The following is a 17,228-nucleotide window of genomic DNA, read 5'->3' as shown; positions in this document are numbered from 1 at the left end:
GGTCAATCTTGTCATTCTCAACCGTTGAGAATGCCTCGATGTAGTGGGAGGATTATGTCACAACCTAATAGTTACTAACTGAAACTCAGGTTGTCATACGAGATGATGGTGTTAAGGATCTATTGTCCTACAAATAGGCAATGAAAGATGTAGACAATGACCAATGGGTCAAAACCATAGACCTTGGAATGGAGTCTATGTAATTCAATTTAGTGTGGGATTTTGTAGATCTACTTGCAGGGATTGAACCTATAGGGTGCAAATAGATCTGTAAAAGAAACAGAGATTCAGCTAGGAAGGTAGAGACCTTCAAAGCTAAGCTTGTAGTAAATATTATTATTAATTCATTTTCCTTTTATTCTTTTCTCTAAAAATAAATCCAACCATAACTCTTCATTTAATTCCTCCCATCCAATCAACTTTTCTCTTCTCCCAAAATAATTAAATTTTTCCACAAATATAATTATTTTCACTTCTCTCGTAATAACTATATATATAAATACATATAATTACCCAATTGTTTTTTAAATCCACATCTTTAATTAAAACCTCATATACAAATTAATTTAATTCACAATAAAACACTAAAAATCCAAATCCTCTAATTAATTAAATATTCATCCAATCAAATATTTAATTAATTTCTATTTTCACAAAACAAAATAACCCTCATTCAATTTTATCGAAATAACACCCAAAAGTACCTTATTTTTTTGGGCGTTACAATCTTCTCTCCTTAAGAAACTTTCATCCTTCAAAGCTCTAATCCTCAAACAGCTTGGGGTACTGGGCTCTCATGCCAACCTCTTGTTTTCATATGGCCTCTTCAACTCTGTGATTACGCCATAGAACTTTTACTAGTGCAATTCCTCTATTATGGAGTAGCTTGACTTCTCTTGCCAAAATCTCAATTGGTTGCTCCTTATAACTCAAATTTTCATTTATTTGCAATGGCTCATAATCAACTATATGTGTTGCGTCTGCTACCTATTTTCTTAGATAGAGACCTGGAACGCATCATGAACTCAGAAAACAATAGAGGCAATGTCAAATGATATGCTACCACTACTAGAAAAATGGGTTTTAGTGACACTATTAATCAAGACATTGTGTCATTAAAAATAAAAAAATGGGTGGGATGAGGTAAATTGTGTCATTGAAAATAAATATACGGATTATTTTCGACACAATTTAATTTTTCGTAACATAATTTTTGTGTCATCAAAATAATTTCTAATGAAAAAATACTTTATTCCAAAATTTAACAAATTTTTCCCTCACTTTGTAATTTCCCTAACCAATCTTTTACTCTCCATAATTCTTCGCCTTCCTTAGTACATGATGGGACAATATTTGACCCATAGTTTCTGTCTATGTTATATTCCACAGTATGTTTATACTCGTTATTTTGATATTTTTATGTGTCGATTTAAGAAACTAGACTCCCTTAGAAGTTAAGGCAACAGAATTCAACAAAAACGTTTGTTTGTAAAATTAATACTGGTTTCTTGAATATTAATTTCTCAACTATAGCATGCATATATTTACTTTTCTTATATTTTTATTCAGAATATTATAAAAGACTCCATTACGAAGGAAACACAAAAAAAAAAAAAAATCAACAAGAACGGAGTTTAAACGAAAAAGAACGGGTAATTAGAAGATCAAGGGCATTTTGGTAAATAAGTTGAAAATTCTTGACACATGTCGATGTCAAAACCACGTGCACCACTCCAAGGTCAAACGATTGAAACTCACCAAGCGCAAATTAATTTCAAAATTTTTTGAATCTCTTCACGCGCATGCCTTTCTTCACTGTTTGCCTCTCAGTTACAGCCATGTGTCATTGTCTCCTCATCTACGCGCCCCCAGGCGTACCAAGTTCAAATCTCAACAGCTGCAAATAAGTTTTTGTCATATATTTCGAGTAGTAATTTCGTAAATAATTATCAACTTTTTGAAATTCCTTTGTTTTTTCTTCAATTTCACGTGTGCGAGCTCCAGATCATGGTTTAAAACCTCTTTGACGGTTATTTTGATTTCTTTTCTATAAATATGTATTTTTTCCTAATTTCTCATCAATTCATCAATTCAACTCTAATTTTCACTAAAATTCTCTCTAAATTTCATTTTGACACAACTCTTCCATCTCCATTCTGCCGTTTTTCTCCCAAAAACTCCATCAATCTTCTTTATTATTCCCTCTCTATTTTGTCATTTTTCTCTCAAAAACTCTAGCAATCTTTTTTTTATCTAATTGAAGGGTAATTTTCTAAGAGGTAAGAGGGTAATGGGTATTCAATTTGTTTGACAGTTTCTTCCTTTTATTTCTACTTTTTGTTTGTGAATTAAATTTGGATCTAAAAAACAACTTGTTTTGATTCTCTTGATATTCCCTACATAATCTTTTATGTTTTCCTTTTTCTGCTAACCACTTTCCTTTCAAAATTCATCAATTCAACTCCAATTTTCACCAAAACTCTCTCTAAATTTCATTTTGGCAGAACTCTTCCCTTTTCATTTTGTCATTTTTCTCCCAAAAAAACTTTAGAAATTTTCTTTAATCTTCCCTCCATTTTTCTTCCAAAAACTCTAGCATTTTTTTATCTAATGGAGGGGTAATCTTCTAAGAGGTTGTAGATACAACATTTTGTCTTTTATTTATTTATATTTTATTTATTTACTTTAATTTGATTTTATTTTGAAAGTTCAATTTGAATTTGAATTTAACTTTTTTTTAAAAAAAAAAAAAGAAGTGAATATGCTTGTCTCCTCCCTATTTACTCTCCCACTTTCTCCACTCTCAAAACACGATCTTGACATTTCTTATAAAAACAAAGGAGAATTTCTTTTTGAGAGTTTACGTTTTTTGAGAGTTTACGTTAGAAAGATTTCTTTTTGAGAAGGTACGTTAGATTGAGATTAATTGGAAGGGTTGAAAAAAAGGTAATGAAACTATTTTGTCAAATTGGTATTTTTTTTTTTAATTTTCTCTTTTTCCTTTCCCTTTTGAGACTGTGATCAATTATAATAGTGTATTTTTTTCAAATTTGTTTTTGTTAGGTTTAAGCCAATTGGGTGTACTGTGCTTTTATTGTTGATTCAAATTTAGCACCAATTGATTTCAATGTGCTTGAAATTGTTAGATTTAGATCATTTGAGTTTATTGCATCTGCTTTACTTGCTTAAATTTTGTTAATTTTGTTAGGTATATGTCAATTGAATTTATCGTTGCTTCAAATTTAGCAGATTTAAGCCAATTCATTTCAAACGTGCTTCAAATTTGTTAGATTTAGGTCACTTGAGTTTATTCTGCTGTTTTTTAAATTTGTGAGGTTTAAGCCAATTGATTTAAATTTGTTAGATTTATGGCTTCATTTGGCTGTTATATTTTTTGTTTACTGTTTATTAAATATGTTACACATTTGAAATTAATTTATTAGACTTGTGAAAGGTAGAATAGTTTGTTAGGTTTGATATTTATTTCACAACATGCATATTACACTTTGTATTTATTTCCTTAACCTGTATTCTTTATATTATTTCCAATATATTAATATTTCCAACCTGTATTATTTGTCAACTGCATTATTTGTTGTATTATTTGCCACCTACATTATTTACTGTATTATTTGCCAAATCATTTGCCAACTATTTTATATGTCAAGCTATATTATTTTCCAACCTGTATTTGTAATATTTCACATTGTTTTGCTAATATTATTATTATTATTATTATTATTTATTTTTCAATTTCTATAATTGCAAAATGTATGAAAAAATTCATTTATTTTTACCATATGGATATAACAATTTGAGATAGGAAAGAAGTAATGTTCATTTACGGATTTTATGACTTAAATTCTATAAATATATGAAACTTTTCATTTTGAAAAATTAATCAATAAATTTTTTATAAACAAAATATATCAACAATTTTATATTTTAAAATGAGACTCAGTAGTATTTTCTTTGAAACTTATTAATTCTTTAGATACATGAAATTTCCCATTAAACGCCTATGATGAAGATCAAAAACATTAAAGTTCGATATTTTAGTATTCTTGAGGTGAATAAAAAAAATCATCTTTTGAAACAAAAAAATAAATTTCATTTTTCTAAAGGTTATCATATCACCCATATAATTATCAATTCATGCTTAGTTTTTTTCTTAGATATGAATTGATAACTATGGGACATTTAAAAAAACCAAATAAAAACTTGTTTTGTGAACCTTTGTAATTTAGTTTAAAAGATACACTTTGGTAACAATTTTTATAGGTGTTGTAGGGTACTAACACCTTCCCTACAGACAACTGACTCCCGAACCTTAAATCTGAATTTACGTAGACCATTGTTTTTTTGTGGCCAATCACAACTTAATAAGGTTGGTAGCAACTCCGAGTCACTATTTATTAAGATTAAATAATCAAGGATGTCGGCCGCTCTGCATCGCGTTCACGTAACTATAAAGATAAAATAACAATGGGTATTCAATTTGTTTGAGAGTTTCTTTTATTTATTTCTATTTTTTGTTTTGTAATGTAACTTAACTATTTTGTTCTTTTTTTTCTGATGGATAGTGTCCGAAGCAAGGCGATATTGTGGGCAAAACATATGAGGGGTGGGGGATTTAGTAGAAGAAAGAGGTAAGCGTGATTTATGTTTTGCAAGCGTAACTTAACTATTTTGTTTTAGAAATCATGGTAACATGTACTTAGGAATGTGATAGATAACGGTTACACATTTAAATTTTCAATGTAACGGTATTAATGGCAATATATTTGTGTCGAGTGATAGATTACGGTGACACATTTAAAGTTTCAATGTAACGGTATTAATGACAATATATTCGTGTCAAGGTATAGATAACGGTGACACTTTTAAAGCGTCCATATAAGGTTATTAATGACAATATATTCGTGTCGAGTAATCGATAACGGTGACACATTTAAAGAGTCAATGTAAGACTAGTAAAGATAATATATTAATGTTAAAGTATAGTTAACAATAACACATGATTTACGTCAATTTAAGGGTATTGATGACAATATATTGGTGTCGAGTTATAGATAATGGTGACATATTTATTGCATCAATGTAAATGTATTACTGACACAATTTTGGTGTCATCTAAGCATATTTAATAACACATTTTCCAAAGTGTCATTAAATAGCCTTTCTTGACAGTGGCTTCAATGATGTGAAAATTGTATCGTTGAAAGTATTTATGATGCAAAATTTGCGTTGTTAAAACCCAAATTTGTAGCAATATACGAGGCTGATCGGCTTAAGCATCTCAAATGGCCGTACAAAATAAGGACTCAAATTTAGTTCAAACGCTTAGTTTGACCATCGATCTGAGGATGAAAGGTTGTACTGAAATCCAATATCATGCCTAAGGTGGCTTGAAGTCCAGACTTTGAAGTGAAATGGGCATCTTGGTCAGAAACAATGGAGACGGGCACTCCATGCAGTTTCACTATCTACGTCAAATACCACAATGTCCACTTAACTCAATGGTAAAGCCAATCTTTTATGAGACGACAAACTTGAAAGCTCTTTTGGAAAAACATCGAGATAATCTCTCACCATTGATTCATATGTTAAAGAAACTTTTACCTCTACGGCTGTTTACAACACTAGCCAAGATACTCTAATTACCCTGATCGAGCAACTTACTGTCCTTCATGGCTGAGATGAATGTGGGTAGGACCACAGTCTCAGCCTCCTTGTACTTGAAACTAGCCTCTGCAAAAAGATTAAAAACTACCTTCTTGTGGATACAGTCTACACTTGCATGGTTAGCTTATAACTAATCCATGCCTAAAATTAAATCAAAGTCACGCATGCCTAGAACTAACAGAGCTACATCTAAAACACAATCTGCTATATCTATCTGACATTTTTTTATCTTTTCTTTCGATAACAGAAGTTCTTCAGATGGAGTAGATGTAGAAAACACATAACCCAGAGGCTCTACTTCTAGACACACATGTTGAATAAAAACTGAAGATATAAAAGGATGCTAAGCTCAAGAGTTAAATAATACTAGTGCATATGTCACTACTATGCCAAATGCAAAAATCTAAGTAGAAAACCGGAGCTTGGATTATTGTATCAGAAGGACCACTTGACTTTCATTGATTCTCTTATGAGAAGTTAGAAGAAGGAAGTCGATCTTCCTTTCGATATCGTACTCAAATACATTGCTTCAAGTCTCTTTCGTTCTATATGATCCTTCTCCCTCTGCTGTGAAAGCTCCATATTAGAAAGCTCAAGCAAAAGCTACTGAGATAACTAGTTGATCTCCTGGGACAGCCCCATATCCATTCTCTGAGGCAGAAAGAGATCCAGCCAGAGACATCCCCATTTCCAAATACAGTAGACGACTTTCCGCCATAAATCAGGCAATGTGAGGATCGATCTCACCACGGATTGATTCAACCCTAAGACAATCATTTTCCCACAGAGAGAATTCAAAGTCAGACTCCGAAAACATCCAGCAACGGATCTCTAGACGGAATGGAATCTCAGAATTCCCTACCCGAAGGGAAGGGGTTGACGCTTTCCCTGGATCTCAGCCTCCTATCGATTAACGACAAAAACTCTCCCCTATTGTGATGTAGAACCTTGGTTCGAAACAGACTCGCACGATCTTTGAGGGCATTTGTCAGCTAAGTGTCCTTGTTTGCATCTAAAGAAAATTCTTTTATCAGCCAAATAACGACCTAAATAATGTTTCCCACAATACGACTAGTAGGCAACTCTTTCGTGGTCCCTCCTACCTCAGCGATCTCCTACTGGTAATGACAAAAGTTGCCACTTGAACTTAGATCCCTTTGCAGAATATCAGCAAGCTGCTGCTTAGCCTTTCTCTTCTATCTTGTGGATGCTCCCTTCCCTGAAGTCTTTGGTAGGTCATCATCCTCATGGGCACTCATATCCACTACTAGACGAAATGCTTCAACTAGGATCGCGACTTGAAGGCTCGAACAAAACCTTAAAGATCCTTTCATAGGCCTTTGACAAATCTCTTAGCTCTGGCAGCCTCGATTCTAACTAACTCATGGGCAAAATAGACCATGTCAAACTCCTGGTCATACTGCTCTACATTCATTTAGCCCTACTTCAATTCTAAGAAATCCTAATGCTTGGCATCTTTGAGGGTGACAGAGAAAAACTGGGCATAGAAGCTTTCCTTGAACTGTCCCTAAGTGATCTAGCTCCCATCTCCACCAAGCATTATCTCTGTAGTCTGCCACTAAATAGTACCTCTCTCCTTGAACAGGAACACAGCACACTGAAGTTTCTAGTTGTCAGGGCTTCTCATGTAACAGAATATGATCTCTATAGAAGTTAACCATAATTCCGCCTTGGTGGGGTCCTCCAAAAATCCATCAAAAGTCTGCGACTCATACTTCCTAAAATTGGGTGGAGATTGTTACTGTGGTAGGTACTAAATGTGTGACTTCCATTTAGCTGCGTGTTTCCTTGTGGATATGAACTACATGTGAGATATTTCGAGCTGTATATTTAATATTCTAGCATGGTTGGATTGGATGGAAGTTTCTATCGTGGCGGGTACTAAATATGTGTGAGCTAGTTTTGGTCGCATGATTCGTTTGTCATGTGCGAGCTACCTTTGACCGTATATTTAACGCCTTGTCATGGTTGGATTGAGTACAAATTTGTTGATTTGATTGGTGACTATGTGATAATGACATTTTAACTATTATTTCATGATTGATGCATAATTACAAATTTTCTTTTAAGCATGCTTTTACGAGTGTTTACTTCTAAGAAACTTGCCACTCAGTGAGTTTTCAACTTACGTTTTCCATGTTTTCTTCCCCCTAGGTAGCGGTCAAGGATCAAGCTATCATTGAGCTCCCCATTATTGATTGTAGATTCTCATTATTTTTGTATGTTTTTACTTCAATTTTTATATTGTATAATGGAGTGGTTGGAAGTAACGAGGGCATGCCAAGGTCACGTGTTTTGAGATCCTTTTGGACTGTAGTTATTTCATAACTAGCATCTAATTTGAATATAAACTCTAATTGAGACTGGAATTGTCTGGATAAGTGTGTGGTGAGACACCCTTAATGTGATTTTGGGTCTGAGGATTGCATAGATGTTTAGAAGTGAAATTTCTGGTTTGGCTAACTCATATTTTAAGGGAGATGCTGCGAAAATTTTTACAGAATTTGTTGAAAACTATTTTATAAATCTTAAATTTGAAATGGATGTTTGCTAAGAGTAGTTTCACACCATGATCTAGGTTAGAGGAAAAAACCTAGAACAGGGTGTGACAATATAAGTGTTGGACGACATTTTTAGAGAAATTTAATTTATGGATTTTGAACTTTGCATTTGTCTTAATTTCAGTATAGTATACTCGATACAATCTTTAATACATGATCATTTGTGGCTTTCTCTAGAAAAATGAACTTTAATTTTTAAGCTTGTTGGTTTTTTTCGATGATCAACCTTCGAGTTTGTTGATCTTCTTAGGTAATTATCCTTTGGACTTGTTGATCTTCTTAGGTAATCGACCTTTGGACTTGTTGATCTTCTTGGATCATTCTTTGGTTTGTTGATTAGCTTTGGTCGTTCTTTGGCTTGTTGATGAACTTGGATTGGCATCTAGCTTGTTAATAAACTTGGATCGGCCTCTTGCTTCTTGATCGACTTGTGAGTCTTTTCTTAAGTTTGAGGAGATTGAATATTCAACTTGTAAGCTGTGAAGGTACGACTAATTTGTTGAAGTTTTCTAATCTTTAAAGCTTCAGATAGTTTAGATCTTCAGTTCTTTGGAGTTTGAGTGCTTCGATCTTTGCAACTTGAAAAACTCCGTCTTCAACACTTGAGAGCTTGAGAACGTTGGTTTTCAAGACTTGGGTGGTTGAGTGTAACGACCTAACTCCTTATACCAAGCCGAAGTCATTACTAATTTAAAATATCAATAAAATTTGTAAAATTAAAATAGAAAAATAAAACAAAACCTCGAATTTTTCATTAAAAGCATAAACAAATGTATTTAGAAATAAGTGTAAAAATAAAATCATAACTCGTGTCTTATCTAATTTTAAAGAAATAAAATAGCAAATAAAGAATAAAAAAATGCAAATACTGAAATTCGAACTATGACATAAAGCGGAAGCAAACGGGTCCCTATGGCTCGCCACGGTCACTTCTGGTCATTCGTCAGCTTGCCTTTGCTCTTACCTCTGCCTCTGCCTGAAAAAAAGAAATAGAAAGAGTGAATATAAAAATATACTTAGTAAGGGACCCACTACTAGTCCCACTAGGTGCTTGTTAACTTCCTATTAGAGTCCTGAAAAGTGGTACCCCTGAACTGGCACGTTCCAGAACACGTGCAATCTGTGATCCCGCAGGAACAATCTGGTCTTCGATGAACCTAAAGGAGCACCTAGGACAAACTGGTCTTTAGTGTATCCGAAGGAAACACTAAGACAACCGGACTGCGAGTGATACCGTCGAATCACTCGAATCATGTCAATGTCAATGTCAGATTGGTGGTCCTGTCGGACTACGCAGTCATAAATGTGAGCGATCCCGTCGGATCTCTCAAATCATGTCAATGTCAATGTCAATGTCAATGTCAGACTGGTGATCCCGTCGGACTACATAGTCATCAAAAAGAGTGGTGATCCCGAAGGACACCCATGCGAGTACGACTCTAATAGCTAAAGCTAACATACACCATATCCATAGCATGTAACATGTCATAACATCACCGTAAACATGGCATATCATAACAATCATAACATACTTAACCCATATCGTAAACATGAACACAATGCAATCATCCTCATCAATATACTACTAGTAATAACATAACATCAATTCTCAGCATCAGTAATCAACATAGCGTCGCTCATCATCAATATCATGGCGTTACGCAATTTAGCTAACATCCAGGCATAACTATAAATACATGCAATCTCTTAATATCACTCATAGGTCTAGTAGAAGAATCTCTTACCTGGAGATTAGCTCAGTCGAAATCTACAACAAAATATCACGCTTCCCATGCAACAAGGTCCCAAGGTCGAGGTTGCAACAAGTTAGCCCTTAATTGGAGAAACCCCATACTCCAACTTCAGCTGGTCCAAATGGTCTAAAACAAATGAAAAAGGATCCAAAACAGGCTTGTGGCTCGCAAAAAGCTTGGCAGCTTGGCTGGGAGGGAGATGGCTCGGACGGCTGAGGCAGGCGGCTCCAGGCGCGTGCAAGGCGACTCGGCTGGAGTGCGGGTGGCTCGAAAATGCGACTGGCACGGCTCGGCTCAGCGGGCGTGCACAGCTTGGAGGAAACCCGACTCGACTTCACGCGATGACTGGCGACTCCTTGTGCACGGTTCGACTTCACGCGACGACTGGCACAGCTCGGGTTTACGACGTTCTCTGACGCAGTTGGGCGGAGCCCCGACGACGGATAGAGACGAACTCGACGATAGTGGAACTGCTCACGGTTGGCTACCGTCGGCGACGAAGACGGCTCAGACGGCGTCGCTTGGGCTCGGATGCTGCGAACGATGGACGGCAACGGAAGAAGCGGCGGCCGAACGATAGACGAACCGACTGGTACGACGCAATGGAGAACGACGCACAAATTGACTCAACGGCTGCTCACATTGTGGCGTTCGTTGGCGGCAACGAGTGACAGAGATGTTGGCGGCAACGGAGCGGTGGCTACGGTGGCGGCGGGGTGGAGTATGGTTAGGGTTTTCCTCTCTTCTCTTCCTTTGTGAAGAAGATAATGGAGCATTAAATGATGACATTCCAATACCCTATTTAAATAAATAAAAAACTTTATTTCCCTTTCCTTTTCCTATTTTAATCCACCCAAAACAATCTTATCTCTCTTCAACCAATCCAATCACCTTTAACTCCTTCAAATATCTTTTCATAAATAATTATATTATTTTCATAATACAATTATTAAATCCTTAAATCCAATAATACACCTAAACATAATTAAATCAGCCCACCTTAGTTAACCAATTAGATATTTCTCCAAAATATCTAAAATTTCTACTTCCCTCAAACCAATTACTTCAAGAAAAAGTTTAAGTAACACCCAAAATTCTAAATTAAACTCAAGATGATCAAAACTAAATTACCTCAAATTTTGGGACGTTACATTAAGTACTTTGACCTTAAGAGCATCAGTTATTGGATCTTGTGAGCTTGAATCTTCAGAGTTTTAAGATGTATTATGATCATCAGAGGTTTAGAGTTTTGGTCTTCATAATTTAAGAACTTCATAATTTCAAAATCTTTAGAAACTTGAAAGAAGTTATATTCTTCATATCTTCCGTGCTTCTTTCTTCATAATTTGAGTGCTTGAAAGCTTCGGTTTCTAAAGCTTGAAAAGAGTTAATACTCTTTCAGTCTTTCAAAGAGCTTTTAGTCTTGATTTCTTCCAACCTCCTCTTCTTCTTCTCCAAAATGAAAAGGTAAGGTCCTTTATTTATAAAGGTTTCTCGAGAGCTCTAAATGGGTTTGGGTCCAATTGCTTGTTAGGCTTGGACCTAATATCTTTTTTGGCTGAATTTTTCACCATGGGCTTGAATTGGATTCAACTCGATAAATTTTACTCAACCCGACCCAAAAAATAATTTCCACAATAGGCTTAACTTTTGTTGTGATGACGTGGTGGTATGTAATTGGCCAAAATTTCTCATGGAATAATAAGATTGATACTCTCGTGAAACAATAAGATAGATTCTCTTAAATGTAGTAATATAAATAAATAATGACATACATACATAAGATATTTTTAATTTTATGTTTTTAGAATACAACATAGAAGTTGGGAGATTCAAGGCTACTACTCCTAGATGAAAGATGATGAGCTTACAAGTTGGCTTTAGCTTTTAAATTTGATGTTAGATATATTTGTATAAAGAATATATAACTCATAGGCCTTTTTTCCACACGCCCTTCCATTATATCATACACATAACATAAATAATTCTCACGAACAATCAATCTGATATTTAATCCATAAAATACCAATAATAATAAGACATGTTTTCAAATAACAAAATGACTCAGCTGTATAACGTAAATACACCAAAATTGTACTTTCTATCAATTATAGAATGTGTTATACCCAAATAGACACCTATCACTTTAGTGATAGAGACTAATAAGTTGTTAGGATCCATTGCAATCTATCACCTAATAAAAAGTAAAATTTTGCAATATTATTTGCAAATATTTTTAATAATTTTGTTATTTAAAACAATCTCTAACGACCAATACAATTTTCGGAAAAAAAAAAAACAAACAAAAAAAACTTAAAAAAGAAACAAATAGAAAACTCTAATTAGTTTGTACTTGAATTAGAGTTTGGAAGTTTGTTTTCAATGTGCTAAGTTGGGAAAAATGTCTAGTGTTAAATTATAGTATATATTACCTTCATTGATTATTTAATAATACGTCATCAAATGATCTACTAATTTATTAAATATTTATTGTGTGGGTCCCATAGAATTCTTAATAGCTATTTAGGCAACAAACAATAAATGGAGATGATATAAAATATTTTACATACTACTATAATACTAGAAATTTTCTCGCAAAATTAACTACGGGGAAAGATATTTTTGATAAAGGTACAAAATAGAGAAAAATAAAAAGACAAAATTTCTCGATATACATGTAAACTTTCATAATATAAATTATAGAAGTAGAGTTTTGTTTAATATCAACTCAGTGAGATGATATAATACTTTGAATTATGAATGTGGTTGGATTCATGGGTGGGAATAGTTTTATTAAAAAAGAATACTTAAGAAGTTCATAAATGTTAAAAGAGAAAGAATATAGAGTGGGGAAGAGGTTGAAAGGGAAATTAGATGGGTGTAGTAAATGAGGAAAGTGAATAATAAATGAAAGAGAGTGTTGTATGAGGGCTGAGATAGGTAGATAAAAGGAATTAATATAAATTAAAAGCAATCCACAAAACAAATATAATGTTTTCTTCTGCCCCTCTTTAATGCTATTAGGACCCTCAATCCATATCTTTTGCTTTTTTTCTTTTTATTTTTTTTACAATATAAATGTAATTATAGTAATAATTCTTTTCACGTGAATTACATTACCTTTCTTCTCAAATAATATCACTACACAACATTCAATTCACAATTAATTAATTATCAACTTCGTTTCTCTATATAACTTCAAATTTCATCAATAATATATTATTGTTTTTTAATATTTTCTAACTTCCTCTCCTTTATAGTTAAAGCTAAGTTATAAATTTTTATTTATTGTCCCTAGCTATATATCCAATTTGATTTTTGTTGATATTTAGCTTAATTAGTTTTAAGTGGGTTCAATTTTCTAATAAAGTAATTAGTGCCACTTGAAATAATAATGGACGACTTACCTTGGGAGTACTGATAATTGGATGCATGTATTATTATTAAATTAATTAATGGTCATGTAATAATGTTCATTATGTATATGTACAACACCTATGGATCTCTCTCACACAAACACACAAATATAATTATATTTGAAATTTGTTGTTTTAAGAAGAAAATGGAATTAAGAAATTAAATTATTTGAATTAATAATTAGTTGTGGGTTAGAAATTAATTTGGTTAAAGGTGGTGAATGAAGAAGGCACAAGAGGAGCATGAAATTTAATTTTGAAAAATAAACACCAAAATTAAAAGCCACTGATCATAATTTTAATGCTTCAAAAGTGTGACGACATTGGCATGAATTTCACTTTTGAAACCTTCAAATAATAGGTATTAATTCAAACCAATCATTCTTTACTTGTGCCCTATTCTAATTAATGTCATATGCTCTCTTCCTCTTCTTAATTAATTATAAATATACTTAAACCCTTTTTTCTTCAAATTATCATACTTCTAATATTTAATGCTCAAATTATAATATAATAATATTGCTCCCTTCTTCATGGATTGGTTTTATTTAACTTTATTGTATTCAAACTTTCTATTTTAGTCTCTCTTTATAAAAGTAGAAAATAAAAACCACTATTACCAATTTATTTTTTCATTTGTTAAAATGTTTAACAGAAATGTAAGGTGGTGGTGGTGGTGGTGGTGGTGGAGTGAGTATCTCAATCTATGGGACACTAAGTATAATAGTTGTGTGTATGATTATTTATAACTTATAATTAAATATAGTACATATCATTCAAAACAATTAAGTATAATGATAGTGTCGAAAATGTGTTATCTAATCCTTCTTAATTTGGGATCGTTTCATGATTTTATGTTTTTATTTGGCTATTTTATAGATTTCGAGCAATGAAGGTAGATTTGGTGTCGATATCGTCTTAGAGCTAAAATGAGGGAAAACGGAGTCAAGAATCACCTACCAGGGTAGAATATGAAGAAAATATAAGTCAAAATATTGGCTTTTGTCTTGCAGCATATCACGACGCTCTATGACGATGTGACAATGTTGTAAGGTAGTAGATGACTTATTATTGAAAAGTGCACAATGTTGTGACGCTCTGACCATGATGCTCACATGCATTGGCCGTCAGTGCCACGGCGTTGCCCCTAGCGTCAAATGCCATATCATTTCTTTATATATTTTTTCCACCACTAGGTTTGAGGTAGCTTCAAATTCCTTTAGTCATAACATGTTTTCTCTCAATTTTCTGAGCTTTTTTTTTTGTTGGTTTATGTCTTCTAACTCTTCTCATCATCCGATATGTAGATGAAAGGCTTCGGTACTTGTTTCTAGCTAGCTTTGGATATCTAGGCTTTCTTTCCTATTTCATTGTAATTGTGAGGATTGGATTTAATTCTTTCACATCATTGGTTTCAATTCTATTATTCAATGAATAATCTTTGTCATATTTTCGTATTGTAAACCCTATATCTAAGGACACTTAAGTCTTTTAAGAGCTTGGAATGATAAGTTTAGGCTAGAGTTAAGTTGAGGAAGTAACTCGAAGAAGGGTTAAGTTGAAGTTTTCTAATATTAGCCCAAGTGTCATCTTGGTGTATTAGCATTATTGGTGGGTCATTGTAAGAGTGTCATGATTGGTGGAAGAAAGAAATCTGTGTTAAGGTAAGTTGTTCTTATTATTTAGGGTTGCATGATTAAAGGAAATAGAGTGATGGAAAGTTAAAGAAAAATGAGGTTGTTGGCCAAGTGGTTGTGGCAAGGGTTTTCATGATGGAATTTTTGGCTAAGTCCAAGTGCTAGGCAAGAGGGACATGGTAGGCAGCCAAAGGAAAGGATTAGAACCTCTAAAGAGGTAGCTAGGCGGCCAAAGCATGAGTTATGTTGTAATGGCCGAAAGAACCTCTAAAAGGTTGTCCTAGGTGGGCAAATGCATCTAGGCAAGAAGAGAGTAAGGCATGAAGGGACGAGCAGGCTAAGTGTGGATGAAATGAAGGCCTAATCATTGAGAAAAAGGAAGCCACGTGCACTAGAAAGGCTTATGTGGCCATTTGAGTTGGGTTAGCAAGGCATTTTGGTAGAAGGCTTGTGGGCGTGGAACCTTAAGATAGCGAGGTGGTAAGACTTGTAGGCATTCTAAGAATGTCGGTTAAATGGAGGACAAGTGCCCACAGCAAGCCAAGTCCAATTTTACAACAAGCAGGAGGTGTCAAAGGATTGGCATGTAGAGTGCATTATATAAAGGTCACTTCAGACGAGAAGAGCTCACAAACCGCCGTGCGTTTTCCTTCAAACCATTTGTAACAGTTTACAAATTGAGTTTAGTTTTTAGAGTAGGACTGCCAAACAAAAAAAAAGTGATGAGGTTTGAGTTTGGCTTCAAAAAAGAGAGAAAGTTCATATTTTTTACGAAATATAAGCAGTGTAAAGTCTTTGGAGGCTACAAATCGGTTTCCTTCAAACTTGAAGCTGAAAAGTTTGAGTTATTCTAGCTAAGGCACTTCTAAACAACTTTGTAGAAGGAAATTTTCTTGTTGGAGTTATGGATTTTTAGTTCTTAATCGTCAAAGTTGAGTTTAAGTTCTAGACAAAAAAGTAGTTTTTGGGCAATTGGGCGTAAGTTTTAAACAAAAGAGGATAGTGCGGGTAGGAACGTGCGACAGGGTCCAGTTCTAGGCACACGACCAAGGGACACACTACATGCCTTACGCACGAAGACACGCAACGCCAAGGCGTGCGTGGCAAGCATGCGCGCAAGGATGCACAAAATGCTTCAAGCATGTGGTCGAGTAGGTCGCATGGCAAGCCCTGTGCTTGAGGTTAGCATGTAGCAAGGTGTGTGGAACCCTGCATGCATGCCAACCTCCCTGTTGTCTATGCCTGCGTGCTAGCCTATGTTAAAAGGTATTTTTTAGCCATTTTGAATATTTTTGCCATTTATAAGTAAATTTGTCGTATTTTCATGATCAACGGGATTAAATTTGACTTAATTACCATTATTTCAAGTCAAGGAGAAATTAGAAAAATCTATAGGTCAATGATCTAAGCTTGTATGTGTGAGTGACAAACGAATTTCTAAAGTGGTTTCTAATCATGTTTTACAAGCTATTATTTAAAGAATGCTTTGATCTAAATGTTTAAGTTATCTGATTTATGCATTATTTCTAAAGCATATGATCTGTTGAGGAATAATTATGGCTAGCAAGACAAAATGAGTTTAGACATGGTTATGGTTTAAGTTTTGCTTATTGCAAAAGGTTCTTTAAAGTATTAAGGCATTGGTTTCAAGCTTATGATTTTACATATGGTTTATCTAATCCAAGATATTTCAAATAGCACATAGGGTACGTTATGGGGTACCAAAGAATTTGAGGTAAGGACACTTATCTATGAGGAACAGAGTTAAGGATGCCTATCTCTGAGGAACAGAGTTGGGGATGCCCATCTCTAGGATTTGGATTTGGTATTGATTTAGCTCCGGCATCTCTTAAGGAATAGATTCTTGGGTTCTAAACGAGGAAAAATTAGCACTTGAAATACTGTTTTCTAAGTGTTTGCCAAGTTAATGTATTTATGATATCGTTATGGTTTTTGTTTGAATGTTTATGAAATATATTTAGCTCTATCACTCACTGGGCTCTTTTAGCTCATACTTTTCGAATTGTTTTCTCCACTTTTTAGGTAGAGGTTATGTTGATCCCGAAGCTTGATACGTTATTGTCTATCTGTAGAAGGGTCTCATGTTCTTTTCATATGTTGTTTTATTGTTGTGAACTTGGTACATACAGACAT

Source organism: Cucumis melo, chromosome 10 (assembly GCF_025177605.1).
Source record: "Cucumis melo cultivar AY chromosome 10, USDA_Cmelo_AY_1.0, whole genome shotgun sequence".
Taxonomy (NCBI): Eukaryota; Viridiplantae; Streptophyta; class Magnoliopsida; order Cucurbitales; family Cucurbitaceae; genus Cucumis; species Cucumis melo.
Note: the sequence above shows the minus strand (reverse complement) of the source record.